Genomic DNA, 18,594 nt, shown 5'->3' with positions numbered 1-18,594 from the left:
TCAAACGTTTTGGGTAGCCTTCCGCAAGTTAACCTCTTGAACCTCTGGGGGCAGTATTTCATTTTTTGGATGAAAAACGTTCCCGTTTTAAACAAGATATTTTGTCACGAAAATATGCTCGACTATGCATATAATTGACAGCTTTGGAAAGAAAACACTCTGAAGTTTCCAAAACTGCAAAGATATTATCTGTGAGTGCCACAGAACTGATGCTACAGGCGAAACCAAGATTACATTTCAAACAAAAATGCCCCAGATTTTGGAGGCGCTGTGTTCCAATGTCTCCTTATATGGCTGTGAATGCGCAAGGAATGAGCCTACACTTTCTGTCGTTTCCCCAAGGTGTCTGCAGCATTGTGACGTATTTGTAGGCATATCATTGGAAAATTGACCATAAGAGACTACATTTACCAGGTGTCCGCTCGGTGTCCTCCGTCGAAACTATTGCGTAATCTCCAGGTGCGTGCATTTTTCAATTTGGTTCAGAGGAGAAACCAAACTGCCTCGAGTGATTTATCATCGAATAGATATGTGAAAACACCTTGAGGATTGATTCTAAACAACGTTTGCCTTGTTTCTGTCGATATTATGGAGTTAATTTGGAAAAAAGTTTGCCGTTGTAATGACTGAATTTTCGGATTTTTTTCTCAGCCAAACGTGATGAACAAAACGCAGCGATTTCTCCTACACAAATAATATTTTTGGAAAAACTGAACATTTGCTATCTAACTGAGAGTCTCCTCATTGAAAAAATCCGAAGTTCTTCAAAGGTAAATGATTTTATTTGAATGCTTTTCTTGTTTTTGTGAAAATGTTGCCTGCTGAATGCTAGGCTTAATGCTATGCTAGCTATCAATAGTCTTACACAAATGCTTGTGTAGCTATGGTTGAAAAGCATTTTTTGAAAATCTGAGATGACAGTGTTGTTAACAAAAGGCTAAGCTTGTGAGCTAATATATTTATTTCATTTCATTTGCGATTTTCATGAATAGTTAACGTTGCGTTATGATAATGAGCTTGAGGCTATTATTACACTCCCGGATACGGGTTTGCTCGTCGCAACAGGTTAACAACAATAAATTGGGTGAATCTTCGCCCATTCCTCCTGACAGAGCTGGTGTAAATGAGTCAGGTTTGTAGGCCTCCTTGCTCTGTAAACTATCCTTCCAGACTCATAATAACTTCTTATGGCTGGGGGGCATTTATATCAGCTTTTATTTCTTTCATCACATTCCCAATGGGTGAGAAGTTTACATACACTGAAATAGTATTTGGTAGCATTGCCTTTAAATTGTTTAACTTGGGTCAAACATTTCGGGCAGCCTTTACATAAGCTTCCCACAATAAGTTGGGTGAATTTTGGCCCATTCCTCCTGACAGAACTGGTGCAACTGAGTCAGGTTTGTAGGCCTCCTTGCTCGCACACGCTTTTTCAGTTCTGCCCACACATTTTCTACAGGATTGAGGTCAGGGCTTTGTGATGGCCACTCCAATACCTTGACTTTGTCCTTAAGCTATTTTGCCACAACTTTGGAAGTATGCTTGGGGTCATTGTCCATTTGGAAGACCCGTTTTCGACCAAGCTTCAACTTCCTGACTGATGTCTTGAGATACTGCTTCAATATATTTACATAATTTTCCTTCCTCAAGATGCCATCTATTTTGTAAAGTGTACCAGTCCCTCCTGCAGCAAAGCACCCCCACATGATGCTGCCACCCCCGGGCTTCACGGTTGGGATGGTGTTCTTCAGCTTGCAAGTCTCCCTCTTTTTCCTTCAAACATAACAATGGTCATTATGGCCAAAAAGTTATATTTTTGTTTCATCTTTGTCCCCATGTGCAGTTGCAAACCGTAGTCTGGCTTTATTATGGCGGTTTTTGAGCAGTGGCTTCTTGCTGAGCGGACTTTCAGGTTATGTCCATATAGGACTTGTTTTACTGTGGATATAGATACTTTGTACCCGTTTCCTTCAACATCTTCACAAGGTCCTTTGCTGTTGATCTGTGATTGATTTGCACTTTTCGCACCAAAGTACATTAATCTCTAAGACACAGAATGTCTCTCCATCCTGAGCGGTATGATCTGTCTGTAAACAATTGTCTGTAAACAATTGTTGGAAAAATTACTTGTGTTATGCACAAAGTAGATGTCCTAACCCACTTGCCAAAACTACAGTTTGTTAACAAGAAATTTGTGGAGTGGTTAAAAAATGAGTTTTAATAACTCCCCCCTAAGTGTATGTAAACTTTCGACTTAAACTGCAAATATCTATATCATGCATTGACTGGAAATAACACAATTTAAATGTAAATATATAATCATTAAATATATCATAATTGTTCTCTCCGGCTGGAGCAGTCTACTATTTTGAATTAACCAATAAATTAAATCAAATCAATCAATCAATCATCAATAAACTCCCACTATTGGTCTTCTTGTATGTCTAGGTGTCACTCAAAGAAATGATCAAAACTACGAATAAGACAATCGAAATGTAACTATGGTGACTGAGAAAGTTCTCAAACATTTCTAATTGTGCTTTGTTCTTTTATAAGTGATAAAATGAGACAACGTGTTCAAACAGCTGATTTATGACTTCATATGACCGGAAGACACCCAGGAACTGGCCAACACTAGTCACTTTAAACAATGTCACTTTAAATAATGCCACTTTAATAATGTTTACATATCTTACATTACTCATATCACATGTATATACTGTATTTCATACCGTCTACTGCACCTCGTCTATGCCGCTCAGCCATCGCTCAATCATATACTTACATGTACACATTCTCATTCACCCCTTTAGATTTGTGTGTATTAGGTAGTTGTTGGGGAATTGTTTTATTACTTGTTAGATATTACTGCACTGTCGGAACTAGAAGCACAAGCATTTCGCTACACTCGCATTAACATCTGATAACCATGTGAATGTGACCAATAAAATTTGATTTGAACAATCACTTCATATCTCTATGGCCTTTACACAATGGCCACTGGTACTACGAATGGTTAATGATTCTTAACCAAACTCCAGATTTTCCTAAATAAAAGGCAACAAAAATGAAATAGTGAACTTGGAAGCAGGGCAGTGTCGGAAAAATGGGAAGACCAATTTATTAAACTGTGGTGGATTCTAATTATCTGAAACTCTGCTGAATCTGCAGACTGTATATATATATATATAAAAAACAGTCCCCTATTGTAAAGCAGACAAGAAAAATGGTATGTGGTCTTTGCATTGTGATCCGCTGTGTTTTATAAGAGACAGTGTAAATCATACTGTCATCCACAGCTCTGTGTAATAGCAGGTCATGTGTTAGAACTCTGGAAATTGCTCAGTGAGTGAAGCCTCTTTTCTAAGATGCTCTGATTACATGAGGTGAAATATGTTTTGAATTTGTGTTGATAAACACCACACTCAAATGTTTGTTTCAACCTATTTAAAGTAAAAAGGTTAAGGCAAGAAACAGTAAAATAACCTGTTTTGAATTTAGATAATACGTATACTTAATGACTGAATGTGTTTGACTCACCCTGACTACTTCACCTGACAAAGCACTTTAAATGACCCACTATCTTGTTAATTTACTATAATCAAGTGAGAGAATCACTATCTGATCTATACCGCTCTATATTGGATAGGTGAAGAAGGACATACACATGACGAAAGTGAAAGTACTGCAGCAGTCACAGCATTACCATACAATGTATTTCATTCATACAGCACCTCATTGTTCAGTTGTAAGAACTGAACAATGAGGTTGCTAAAATTAGAAGTGTCTTAGTGGCTGGTCTAGGAAGATGCCCTGATCTTTGGATAGCTGTGTCAAGAAAAATAACAATTGTAGTGCACATCAACGTTGGTATAGTTCTGGTAAACAAAGAGACTGAGTAAATAGGGCAACAACACATTGTTTTAACTAGATCAAGCTCCGACCTGATTTAAGACTACATCTCCAGCACATGGCTCACAGTAATGCCTCATATAACTCAATACCTGCATTTGTGTGCTTGGCTCTATATATTTCCACAATCTCCGTATCCCATGGGACAAAGGGACAATAATATGACGAGTGCATATTATGAGAGACGCTCTGCAGAGAGAATACAAGTGGGACTATACACAAACACTATGCCTCATAGTATGCCTCTCTTACTGCAAGATACATCTCTTGACGGACTTTCTCCTCGGTCACACACTGAAATGTCTGTACACTGTGTCCTTACGGCTTGTTATCAGACTGACTCATTGACTGACATTACATGAATGGGAAAGGCATTATTAGTAGACCTTGAAGTTGGCTTTGAAGCTGGTGTTAGAGGAGCTGAGGTAAACTACAAGTCAAGTAAGGGAAGTCTTCCAGTAGTACTCCTCCTCTCCCTCGTGAATCAACCTCTAGATAACATGTCTGTCTGATCTGCCCACGGTCTCAGGAGAGCCTTCCTCCCTTCCCACCTTCCTCCCTGAATGAGAGGATGCTGCGGAGGAGGATGTATCAATAATTCACAGGTGAGATGAACACAAGTGCTACTCTTTTCATCTCAGCCTCACACAAAGTTAATGGCTGCCGTTATAAACCTTTCCGAAGAAGAGAGACAATTATTTCCAACAAGATGGGAAAACCCCCCCAAAACTACTCATGTTATAAAAACAATACAAACAAAAATCCTGTATTGGGGAAGTAACAGGGAAAGAGACTGGACAGTGTTCATCTTTAATGTCCTGTAAGAAGATGAAAGACAAATAACATCAGTCGCAGAGAAACCATTGCTCCTACTACTGTTTATTGCAAATTGCCAGAAACTGTAACTATGGTCCAAAGTAAAAATAACAACGCTTCTTTTCTGACATTCTCTTTGAGACATCACGGCTACGACTGAAGACTAAATTACGGTCCGTGAGACAGAAGCTTTCAGCTGACAGTACTTGTAAAACAAGCTTTGTTTTTACTACCTACTAATTCAAGGACATTTGACATTTCCATTTGTGTCATTTAGCAGACGCTCTTATCCAGAGCGAATTACAGAGGCAGTTAAGTGCCTTGCTCAAGGGCACCGGCAGATTTTTCATCTAGTCGGACACAAGGACATTGGTCTTTGATTTTAGACAAACAGCAATTTGATGTGGACAATTGTCTGTACTGTAAAAAAAATAATGTTTTACTGAAAAGCACAGATGTAGTAAGTGCTAGAATGCTAGATGTGTGTTGGATGATTTCATGACAAAACCATTTATCAGAAATTATTAAAAATGATGGTGGCAGCACTACACTGAAATGAAGAGAGTGTTTCATGTTGGGTTTGATGCACACAAACAGTTAGAATTGCTGATGATGTCAATATTGGCATAACAGAAATACAACGATTTACCCGAATGTCCTAATAGGTGCATATATGAAGGTAGCATTGGTAAACACCACCATTCACAAATATACAAACACACCCTCGCCATCTCAGAGCCTGATTGAACGGGTGACTGCATGGTCTCTGTGTGCTCTTCATTCGCAGAGTAAATAAAACAGGACTGTAAAAATTGGGGTTAAGATTCTATCAGTAGAATTACTCAGCCATGAGGCCATGTGAAAAAAGGTTTCACAAAATAATGAACCTCAGCTAAGGTGCGTTACACTCTGTGTGTATTGCATCTCTACAATCACTCCTCTAATACTCATTTCTCCCCATCTGGTTTAGTCCAACCACCACTCGCGCCATGCAATTTCCAAACACAAGCCTCATCCACCATTCATCCGGCACATTAAATAGTATTTCAGGGCATGGGTTTCACTGTGTCTGCCACTATAGCTGTGTGCACCCTGTATTTAGTTTACAGATAAGGAGAGATATGCATTAAAGAATGTTGCTTGTCCTGGTCCACGCTGACCTACCTGCAGGTGGTGTTGGTAATCATGATTGTATCAAAGCGTCAGTGGTAGTAACACTGCTCCAGGGGAGAATAGGAAAGGCTTGGATGAGGTGTCTACAGGGGCAAAGGCTAGGTCACCCTATCCTCTGAACGGGACAAAAGGTTGGACCCAACTCTGAAGTGTACGGAGGGAAAAGTCTGACATCCCAAGATAAACGGACAGTGTGTCTCTCCCCAGGTTCCCCACAGAGCTCTGTGTTTGAGAGGAATGGCCTTGGCAGACACTTAAATCAAGTCAAACTGCACAGATTTGACAAAGCAAAACCACAGCTGGAGTGTATGGTGCAGAATGCACTATGTAGTTCATCTGAATGGGGAAGGTTCTGAGAAGTCTATTTTCACAGTTCCATCAAGACAAATCCGGAGTGCGTTCCACTGCTTCCCATGTTGTCAACCCCAAGGTTAACAGGCATTACAGTCCACAATAATATGTGTGACAATGAGGTGTTTTTTTATCACTTTGACAACAAACCAATTGCCTGATGTTGCTAAAATAGGGACACCTGGGCATTTACCTGGGACAATTCTCCAATAGCACTGTAATTGATATAGATGTTTGACTTACGCAGGATTGTCCCAATACCTTTTAGCTTGTCACATGCATTCATAGTTCTACCAAATTATTCAGGAATTAATGTTACGATAGAAAGTGAACTCGAACGTGTAACGGTTTTCGTCCTCCTCTTCTGTGGAGGAGTAGGAAGGATCGGACCAATACGCAGCGTGGTAAGTGTTCGTCATATTTTTTATCAAAACTGACCACTACACAAACTGAAAACAAACAGTTCTGTGTGGAAGACACAGAAAACAATCACCCACAACCAAAATGGGGAAAACAGGCTACCTTAGTATGATTCTTAATCAGAGACAACGATCGACAGCTGCCTCTGATTGAGAACCAAACCAGGCCAAACACAGAAATACAACATAGAAAAAAGAACAGACTACCCACCCCAACTAATACAAAGACGTAATAAAGGAACTAAGGTCAGAACGTGACAGAACGTCACTCAAACTTCAAAGCCTACACATTTCTTAAATAGAAGAAAGTTGGAATTGTTGTTCACCAAATGCACTACTTATCAACAATAATGATGTGATGAACAGAGCAGTACGTCATGAAGAGTGACGCTGAGAATAACAGCCATGAATAAAACACAATGCTTGGAAGTGCCTCAAGCCACTGTTAAAAGGCCTACCCTATAGAGATCCTTTGCCTACGTCAATCAGAGTAGAATAACAGTATGAGGAGTGCATCTGGAGCCAGGGTTACACAGAGCTCTAGCTGAGTGTACACGTCTGACAGAAGGAAGAAGTATGATTGACAGTAAGTAAGGACTCATTCCCCTTGACACAGTACAGATGACTTACCCTGCAACTAGCAGAATGCACTGAGTGGGTTCTTTTGATTTTTTCAGTTACATTAAAATGGAGGAAGAAAGAAAGAGTGAGAGTTGCAGGCTATACGTTAAATTACATTTCATTTCAGTTTTCACTGGGTTGACCCTTGTCTCCAGGGTACTCTGTAGCATTAAGGTTTCCATGGAAATACACAGCTTTCTGAAACACAGCCAGGGGACAGTGGTGTTAGCTTGAAAAGGAAGCAATAATCGCTACTTTGTGAAACAAATACACTGCAGTGCCAAACGCTCCCTCTGACACCACCTTCACATAAAAAGAGACATGACAAGTGATTCCACATGGAGCTGACAAACACATTTTCATGGCTAATGCAACCTAGTCCTGCTATAGTAACATGCCATAATTCATAGGCCTTTCTAAGATAATACTTTTATACGTTTTGGTATAATCATTGACAATAATTGTTTTAAACTATGCCAGCTAGAACATATACCTTATACCAAAAGCATGGGAAATCACACACTTTATAGTCAAACTCTACAGAAGAGAAGTACACAAGAAAAACTTTCTTCTACAGCACATACTGTCCCCGGGCATAAAGTCTGTTTACTTGTTATCAGCCCCCTCCTCATATGAAACTATACCAATGCAATCTGAATGCAAACACTGGGAAAAAAAACACTTTCTAAGGAATTAGTGTGTGTTGGAATTAAACGCTGTGCAGAGCGCACTGCTTATTACAGGTAGCTGTCTTAATCAAACCTCCTGATTTAGATTGTCTTAATTCCCGGCTGTGGAACAGGAGAACAGGATGGGATTGTGTGTGTAATTGCATTGAAAGGAGAGGAGTGTATATCTGTCTGGTCCACAGAGGGCCATGTGGATGTGCTGCTACAGCTACATGATCCTTCCTCTAATCACAAATTGCCCTCAGAGTTTATTTCCTTCCACTGATATTCATCTCCTCCTCATGCGCTGGCTGAGGTATCCTTCAGGAATTAAAGAGCACTCACACACATGTTCCAAAGAAATTGTCGGAGGAACCAAGATGGATTACTTGTGCTGTGCTGGCGGATTCTCTCTTTGAAAAATGATATCAGCAGCAGTCTCTCCCAGATAAAAAAAATAATCCCAGAGAGGAGAACATAGGACGTAGACAGGTAAAGAGGGTTTTGACCTAATCTCAGCAAACATCTTTAAATTCACTTTTGCTCCAGGTCGAGATTTATTTGGGTTAAGCCGATCAACTATTTTTGCTTGAGCTTGTTTTTACAAGCCTTACAAGAAAGGGAACAAGAGTTCCGCTAACTAGATATGGTATAGTTGGTTGAACCAGTGCAAATGATCAGAAAGAGCTTGATCATTAAGGGTCAAATCAAATAACTGAAGTATGCGAGTGCGCCTCATGTTTATACATACACCTTTCACTGACATCAATGAACATGATAAGCTAATAAAAAATAGTTAATCAATTTTTATGCTCATTATAATAGTCTGTAAATATGAAATCATCCGTGATCAATTTGATGTGCGTCTTATTAATTGACTTTTTGGCAAATGAAATCATCAATACACATGAATCCTCTACACACTAGCACTGTACATCTTGATAGATCAAGCAAAGGTCAGCTGTTAAAATGATTTAAGACACATTTAAGCAGTGATAAAAGCCACAACATAATTTAGGGGAAAATCAAGGCTGTACAGGGGACAGTATGTGTGTGTTAGATTTGTGGGTGTGTGTCTGTGTTTGCATGTGCTCCTGTCAGTGTGTCCATGCATGTGTGTGTGTGTGCAATTGAACATGTTTGTTTGTGCTTGTGTGTGTACTCCGGTAGAGCGGTAATCCTATGCCTGTTCTCGTCCTCAGGTGGGAGGGCCATTCCCCTTCATGTGACATTCCCAGCCCTGCCAACACCAGACTGCCTCTGAAGAGGGAGGCTAACACTAAATGAGCATGAGCATCATCAGCTGCCCACACAACCTATCAAGTGGTGTGTCTCCCTTCAAAGTGAGATACATTTCCTTGGCTGCAGAACCTCTCAATATTTTGCTCGGAACATGGCGTGGTGCAGACACCTCCACAGAGCTCCAGATCTCCACTTTATCCAAGCAGATGTTCAATTAGAATCAATCAAGGACACTTAATCATGTCTGAGAAATGACTGAGTGCAGAATCGTTGATACTAAGTCAATGTAAGTAAATGCATCGCAAGCTTCCTCAGCGGATGCTAATAAAAATGTGCTGATACTTGTTCCACGTTTGGTTTCCTTCCTGACATTGATTCATTCTGGAATGTGTCTGGCATAGCAGATGGGGTGTGTGAATTGGAGTTCACTCTGGCAGACATCATTTATGCGAGAGACCTTCTCCATGTCCTCTTTCTTTGTAGGTAGAGATATCATAAGCATGGCTACATCTGAGGCCATCTCACTCCCGTCCTTGTCTCCCTCAATACGACGGAGTCAACACCCTGATGCAGAAATTCCTGCTGTGCCTTACTTCCACCACTCAACCCATTATCCACTCTACAGGGATGTAGGGAGTATATTTGCAAGTAGAGCCCATTGTATGTTAAACACCCCCAGCCAGGCATCAAAGCCTGACAGCCATCAATTACGTGACAAAGTAAGAGTGGGAGGAAACAACTAACTCAGACCAAGTCCTAAGACAGACGAATCACAACGCACTTCTTTAAAGTGAACAGAGCATTCAATATGACTTTGTTCTATACAGTCGGTAGGTAGAATAATTACATCTGGCCTTTTATTTAAAAGCCCAAGGGCTTTATATACAGTATAATAAAGGTCAATGTTATAAGAATAGATTTAAAGTGAGGCTAATTTATAAAAGAAGATGTCATGCAGAGAAGACCTTGAAAGTTAACTTCATTTACTGTATCATTATTCCTTAATTTGATAAACCTGTCGTGTGTTATTCTTAACTGGCACTAACCTCCTTCCGTACACAACATCAAAACTAATACAGAGCCACAGAACAGATCTCACCATGGCAATAAAACCCCTGTGGTTCAAAGCCAATGTGTTACAGCATCGGAGCACACCAAAGCACGCTGGTTCAGTATATCTGTACCACCAAAACATCTGAAGTGTCCACTCATATATCAGTCCACAAACTGTTGACACAAAGTTGGAATCATCTAGAATGTCATTGTATCCTGTAGCTTTAAGATTCCTCTTTACTGGAACTAAGGGGCCTAGCCTAAACCATGAAAAACATCCCCAGACCATTATTCCTCATTACAGTTGGCACTGTGCATTGGGGCAGGTAGCGTTCTCCTGGCCTACGCCAAACCCAGATTAGTCCGTTGGACTGCCAGATGCAGAAGCATGATTCATCACTCCAGAGAACGCATTTCCAATGCTACAGAGTCCAATGACGGCAAGCTTTACACCACTCCAGCCGACGCTTGGCATTGAGCATGGTGATCTTAGGCTTGTGTGCTGCTGCTCGGCCATGAAAACCCATTTCATGAAGCTTCTGATGAACAGTTATTGTGCTGACGTTGCTTCCAGAGGCAGTTTGGAACTTTGTAGTGGGTTGTAGTGAGCGAGCCTACAAGACGAGCTAAACGCCTCTTATGCTCGCTTCAAGTCAAGCAACACTGAAGCATGCAGGAGAGCACCAGCTGTTCCGAACGACTGTGTGATAGTGCTCTCAGTAGAGGACCAACTGGCAAGTGTCTTCACTGACATTTTCAACCTCTCCCTGACCGAGTCTGCAATAACTACAATACCTCCCACCATAGTCCCTGTGCTCAAGGAAGCGAAGGTAACCTGCCTAAATGATTACCGGCCGTAGCACTCACGTCGGTAGCCATGAAGTGCTTTCAAATGCTGGTCATGGCTCACATTAGCAGCATCATACCAGATACCCACTCCAATTCTCATACCGCCCAAATAGATCCACAAGTGACACAATCTCAATCACACTGCTCTTTCCCACCTGGACAAAAATAACACCTACGTGAGAATGCTGTTCATTGACTACAGCTCAGCGTTCAACACCAGAATGCCCACAAAGCTCATCACTAAGCTAAGGACCCTTTGGGGCGGCAACGTAGCCTAGTGGTTAGAGTGTTGGACTATCCCCGAGCTGACAAGGTACAAACCCACTGTTCCTAGGCCATCATTGAAAATAAGAATTTGTTCTTATTAACTGACTTGCCTAGTTAAATAAAGGTAAAATATATATATATATATATATTTTTAAATCCTGGACTTCCTGATGGGCCACCCCCACGTGGTAAGGGTAGGCAACAACATGTCTACCACGCTAATCCTCAACACTGGGGCCCCTTAGGGGTGCGTGCTCAGTCCCCTCCTGTACTCCCTGTTCACCCACGACTGCGTGGCCAAATACGACTCCAACACCATCATTAAGTTTGCTGACGACACAACACTGGTTTTCGGTGTCAGAGGAAGGCCCCAAAAATTGTCAAGACTCCAGTCACCCAAGTCATAGACTGTTCTCTCTGCTATCGCATGGCAAGCGGTACCGAAGCGCCAAGTCTATGACAAAAAAAGGCTCCTTAAGTTAACAGTTTCTACCCCTAAGCCATAAGACTGTTGAACAATTAATTAAATGGCCACCCAGACAATTTACGTTGTCAACCCCCACCCCTCTTTGTTTTTACACTGCTGCTACTCGCTGTTTATTATCTATGCATAGTCACTTTACCCTTACCTACATGAACAAAATACCTCGACTAACCTGTCGGTACTGGTACCCCCTGTATATAGCATCGTTATTGTTATTTTATTGTGTTACATTTTATTATTTTCTACTCTAGTTAATTTGGTAAATATTTTCTTAACTCTTTCTTGAACTGCATTGGTGGTTAAAGGCTTGTAAGTACGCATTTCACGGTAAGGTCTACACCTGTTGTACTCGGCGCATGTGACAAATAAAGTTTGATTTGATTTGCAGGACGCACTACACGCTTTAGCACTCAGCGGCCCCATTCTGTGAGCTTTTGTGGCCTACCACTTTGCGGCTGAGCCGTTGTTGCTCCTAGATGTTTCCACTTCACAATAACAACACTTACAGTTGACAGGGGCAGCTCTAGCAGGGCAGAAATTTGACATACTGACATGTTGGGAAGGTTGGCCTCCAATGACAGCGCCATGTTGAAAGTTACTGAGCTGTACAGCAAATGTTTGTCTATGGAGATTGCATGGCTGTGCGCAAAATTTTATACACCTGTCAGCAACAGGTGTGGCTGAAATAGCCCGAATCCACTAATTTGAAGGGGTGTCCACATACTTTTGTATACAGTATATAGTGTATTTGTTCGAGTGCCCCTGTCGCATAAGATAACTCCAAACAGGCCTTTGAAAGACTGCCTTTAATTCAGAGAGAAGAGACAAGGGGAAAACAGAATGCCAGCGGGCGGGCAGGCAGGCAGGCAGACGGTGGCCACTCATTCAGAGACAGTTGATTGTGTGGGTCTGGTGTGAGTGGCCAAAAATGTTTTTTCTCTCTCTTCCAATCCAGTGGTGACATATTGAAATGGGATATTTTTATACAGCGGTCCATTGCCTGACACGGCCCACTTATACACTCATCGGCAAGACCCTTCTCTGCGTTCTCAGCTGCTTTGTTCCAGCTGATGTCATCTAAACCGGGTCCCTGCAGGGTTGTCTGGGAGAGATAAGACCCCCCCCCCCCCCCCCCAACACCCACCTCTGCTGGTTTCCTGCAGAAAAAAGGGTTGCTGCTAAGAAGATGGATTACCCAGCTGGTGACACTGGCTCCCCTCCCTCTAAAGCCACAGTGGAGCACTAACACAATTAAGCCAATTAATTTTGAACAACAAGGGGTTTTCAACCCCCACCCCTTGATTATGCATGCTCCTGAGCAAGTGTCCCACCACATTCTGCTCACACCTTATTTAGACAAAACAATGTGATTATTAATTATTCTCAAGTGCAGTAATTGTGCAAATGGTATAGTTGACCAGGGACAGACAAAGCAAGGCAGTGGTGGTCCACTCGATTACATGGTGATATGTCGTGAATTTTTGAGAGAGAGAGAGAGAGATTTCTATTGCTGTTCATTTTTCTATTGCTTATTTCACTTTTGTTAATTATCTATTTCAAACATATGTTTCCCATGCCAATAAAGCCCTTAAATCTTAAATTGAAATTGGAGAGAGAGAGTGTGTAATGTATAATGTTCTCATAACACAAAAACTGTGCAGTTGTGCTGATGAAAATACAATGTTTTATTGTATAAAATATTTGCCTGATGTTGCAATAGCGTTCCCCGAACATATGTCTGATCTTTAAAGGTTCCCATAATGCTTTATTGGTTTTTGGGAACATTCTGATGATAACATTGTGGGGACATCACAAAAGGTAAACTGTCCAGTTGTGCAGATGATTAAACCATTTAATTTAGTGTACATTCACCTTCACTTACAAGATCGTTTTCAGAAAATGTTTTTTTTATTTATTATGTTCATAAAACATTTCTTTAACCTCTCTAGGGTAGGGGGCAGCATTCGGAATTTTGGATGAAAAGCATGCCGGAATTAAACCGCCTGCTACTCGGGCTCAGAAGATATAATATGCATATAACTGGTAGATTTGGATAGAAAACACTTTAAAGTTTCCAAAACTATTAAAATGTGAGTATAACAGTGTCTGTGAGTATAACAGAACTGATTTGGCAGGAGAAAACCTGAGAGAAATCCATTCAGGAAGTATTTTTTTTGTTGGTTTTGTGGTTCTCTCTTCAATGCCATTACAGTTTCCATTGACTTATGACTCAATTTGCAGTTCCTATGCCTTCCACTAGATGTCATCAGTCTTTAGAAATGGTTTCAGGCTTGTATTCTTATAAATGAGGGAAGACCAGTCTGAATGAGTGGACCCTGACGTGTAACAGAGCTTTTTCATGCCCAATCCCGAGAGAGTGCATTTCTTGTTTACCTTTTATATTGACAACGTTATTGTCCGGTTGAAATATTATAGATCATTTAGGCTAAAAATAGCCTGAGCATTGAATATAAACATTATTTGACATGTTTCTCTGAACTTTACGGATACAATTTAGATTTTTTTGTCTGCCTGTTTTGACTGCGTTAGAGCCTGTGGATTACTGAAGCAAACGCGTGAACAAAACTGGGGTTTTTGGATATAAAGAGACTTTATTGAACAAAAGGAACATTTATTGAGTAAATTAATGTCTTCTGAGTGCCACCATATGAAGATCAAAGGTAAGGGATTCATTTTATCTCAATTTCTGAGTTTTGTAACGCTTCTGCTTGGCTGGTTACTGTTTGTAATAATTTGTCAACTGGGCTACGTTCTTCGCTAGGTATGTTCTGGGCTAGGTATGCTTTCTCCAAAAAGCATTTTATAAATCTGACACCGTGGTTGGATTAACAAGAAGTTCATCTTTAAACCTATGTAAAATATGTTATGTTTTCTGAATTTTTATAATGAGCATTTCTGTATTTGAATTTGGCGCTCTGCAATCTCACTGGATGTTGGCCAGATGGGACGCTAGCATCCCACATACCATAGAGAGGTTAAGTTGTGGGAACATTGTGGGGATATGACGAGCTAATTTACAAAAACACAAAAACTGTCCAGTTGTGCTGACATGCAGATAATGTTTCTATCAGGGTGCACAAAACATTGCTTTGATGGTGCAAGAATGTTGACAGAACAGTCTTTGAGTTCTTTAAAGAATCCCAGAACATAAAATGAGGTTGTGGGAACAGTGTGGGTACATTGCAAGAGATATGTTCCCAAAGCACAAAATATGCTCAGTTGTGATGATATTCATACAGCGTTTAAGTTAGGTTGAACAGAATATTCCCTTAATGTTGTAAGAATGTTTACAGAACACCTGGTCTAAGTTCTTTAAAGGTTCACCAGAACATTGACGTTTTGGGAGTTGTCTGGGATGTTGCAAGAATATTCTTGTGATATTCACATATTGTACTTAAGAGGTTGTGCATAACATTCCCACAATGTAGCACAATTTCCAAGTCAGTTTTCATAGTGGTTTAATTCTTAATTTCTTAACTAACTCATCAACATGCTTTTTAAAGTATATGTTTTTTTCAGCAATCCAGATGCCCAGATAGTTATAGGCAAGGACACCAATCAATGAGGGCCCAATCCAAAGTATGTAGGCATAAATCATCAGATACATTTTTAAGTGATTTGGAAAATAACATACACTTGTTACATACACTTGCATTAAGTACTAATTTCAGTTCAACAAAGGCTTTCTGCAGGGCATTAAAGTCAGACTGAAGCACTGACAGAGCCCGGCAGCACTGACAGAGCACTGACAGAGCCTGGTCAGCTGTGGAGGAAATAGCATCTTTCTTTTTTTTACAGATAAACCAATATTGTTCATGTAAATAGTGAAATGAACCAGACCAAGAATCCATCCCTGTGGGACACCCTTTGTTATGTCCAGAAAACCTGATTTAACATCATCAGTAAATACACACTGTGTTTGGGTCATTTAGACCATAATTTAAAACCAAAGAAGTAGTGGAGATGGTGCTATGACGTGTTCTGAAACTTGACTGGTGTCCATTTAGAATACATTCCGTAGTTAAATGTATTAAATGTATATAATCGGCTACAGAGTCCATTTTTCTAGCCATGGCCCAGACCTGATTTCTTATCATAACAAGATCTGATATTATTTTTTACTCTAAGGCATTTAAAGGGAGCGTGTTTGTCTGCCCCAAAAAATCTTTATATGGTTGTGTTTGTATGATTTAATTTTTGTTTAAATGTCCTATGAATTAAATTAAATGATTGTCTTTATCACTTTTTTAGTGGGCCTACAATACAATCCTCAGATGTGAATGAGCATTAAATATGGAGAGAAACATAGTGGGGGATGTATTCCAATCTGCATTATGCTTTAAGGAACTAGACATGTGCATGCTGAAAATGTTGGGGTACTATTATGTAAACTTAAATACACCATTTTCTAAATGTTCTTGAAATGTTCTGTGGACCTCCAAGTCAAGGTAAAATGTATATTGTGTGAACCTCAATGGAATGGTATGTTAAAATAGTATTCTTCTATAGGAACAGATCCTGTCTTTCGTTAAATAGCAGAAATCAAATAATTCAGTCAACATTCATTCCGGTTATCGACTGCCACTGCATTGAAGCCATTGGACACAGTTTATCAAAACGCTTTGCACTTTATTACAGCCGATAGGTTCAGGACACACCATTGCACATTGTATCAGAATGTGGGCTGGCCCTACTTGAAGTCTCGTAGATTGATGGATTGCTTTTCATGTATTATGTAATTGATGTGCATATAGATATGTATAGTGTAATTGATGTGTATATAGATATGTATAGTGTAACTTATGTGTATATAGATATGTATTATGTAATTGTTGTTTATTGGTGTGTTCATGCAGGGCCTCTCTGCGAAAGAGACTGATCTCAGCATGACTTCATGCTTCAATAAAGGTAAAAAATGAATCAAAATAAATATTAACAATCTGCACGTGGGGTTGGAACCTGCAATCTTCAGCCAGATCATTAACGTTCTGCACCACAAGGGTACAGCTGTGGTATTGCAGTTTTTCAGTCTATGTACATAGGGTAATATGGTCAATCAGGACACAGAACACAGTTTCTGAGTTATTAAAATGCTATGTATCTTCATTTTTCAGAATGTGTAGTGCATGCATTTGTATGTGTTTCGATTGAAATTGAGAAAGGGTCAAATTGTTTCAGATTTAGTTTGAAGGTTATGAGTCCATATTTAAGAAGCATGCGATTACACAAGAACACAACTTATTTAAATTAAAATGTATAAATATCGACCCAACTTAAATAACATTTCATAAGTCTTTCAACATGTGATTAATTTTTTTTTTTAAATCATAAAATGCAGTGTTACAAGTATAATACAAATTTGGTGGTGGCTTATATTTGTCCTATTTCACACATGTACAAGTGTGTATTATATGCATGTGGACTCAAACTGGTGACATTTCGGTTACTGGCCCAATGCTCTAAAAACTAGTTTACCTACCAGAAATTCTGGTTGGAGGATTTCGGATGTCCTGCTTATTGCCTCCTGATTCTGGGAATCTTCCGAATTCTGCAACCCTAGTCCTAATTAATCATTTATTTCCCTATCTATATAGATTGGAAACAAATGCGTAATACCACAGCTGTCCCCTGGTGGCACAGAGGCTTACTGAGTTGGCTGAAGATTGCAGATTGTCAACATATAAAGTGTGAAAAATATGGATGTTTGTATGATTAATTGCTACTCAAATGTCCTCTGAATGAAATGAAATGCAAGGTTTGTCTACATCATATTGTAGTGGGTCTACAATATAATCCTCAAATGTGAATTGTTAATAAATCTGGAGAAGAATACAAAAGGCACATATTCCGATATGCTTTAAATAACCAGAAATGTGCATGCTGAGAATATTGTAGTAACCTTAGGTCAAACTTAAATATAAAGCATGAAACCCCCCCGAGAATCTGACTGCCGATAGGGTACAGTACTTATCACAGAAGGAGGTCGTTCCTTCTCTTGCTAGAACAAAGGGTGTGCGTACCTGTAGAACGCAATGCTCGGCAACTTGACTTTGAGTCAATCAGAGAGGATGAACCTCCAAGTGGGGGAGCCGACAGGAGTGACAAGAAAATGGAAGAAAGAGGGCACTTTTCCCGATCTAATCCACCCTTTGCATCACAATTGTTCTAACTAAAACAATAAAGCTGCATAATAAATATTTTTTTCTAGAGCAATTCTTTACATATTTTATATCTTTCTAATGAGTTGTGCTTGAAGGATGTTTTTGTTAGGTTTGATAATGTGCACTAGCTTATTAGTAAGCTAGCTAGCTAACGTTAGCTTGCTAACTGATCAAGGCAGTCACACACACCCTATTCGTTTGATATGAAACAAATAGGGTGGTAAGTGCAACACAAGGCACACAACACAAATGCTTTACCAAGCTGGCCATCTGGCCACTGTGGCTAATAACATTATATTTCAATCACAATGGATTTGTTTCCATGAAACAGCTGCCTGTAGCTGGCTTCCGCGAGTCAATGCAGTGTATTTACATTTACATTACCTAGCTAGTACAACAGCTAGCGAATGATGCTAACCATTTAGGTAATGTTAGCCAGCTTGCAAAAAAGTATCTATGGGCTGTATGTGATTATGGAGAGTGAATTCAATGTTTTCCTTTTCATCTTGCTAGCTAGTTAGCTGTGGTCATCTGGCTAGTAGTACCATTAGCGCAGC

At 40.0% G+C, this 18,594-nt stretch overlaps 1 protein-coding gene across 3 annotated transcripts in view; it reads right to left on the bottom strand.

Annotated features, from left to right (window-relative positions):
* LOC110494608 (contactin-4) overlaps window positions 1–18,594 on the bottom strand; it is a 218,696-nt gene that overhangs the window by 34,491 nt on the left and 165,611 nt on the right. The window lies entirely within an intron of this gene.

Source organism: Oncorhynchus mykiss, chromosome 17 (genome assembly GCF_013265735.2).
Source record: "Oncorhynchus mykiss isolate Arlee chromosome 17, USDA_OmykA_1.1, whole genome shotgun sequence".
NCBI classification, from domain to species: Eukaryota; Metazoa; Chordata; class Actinopteri; order Salmoniformes; family Salmonidae; genus Oncorhynchus; species Oncorhynchus mykiss.
Note: the sequence above shows the minus strand (reverse complement) of the source record. Positions and strands in the feature narration are given on the sequence as shown.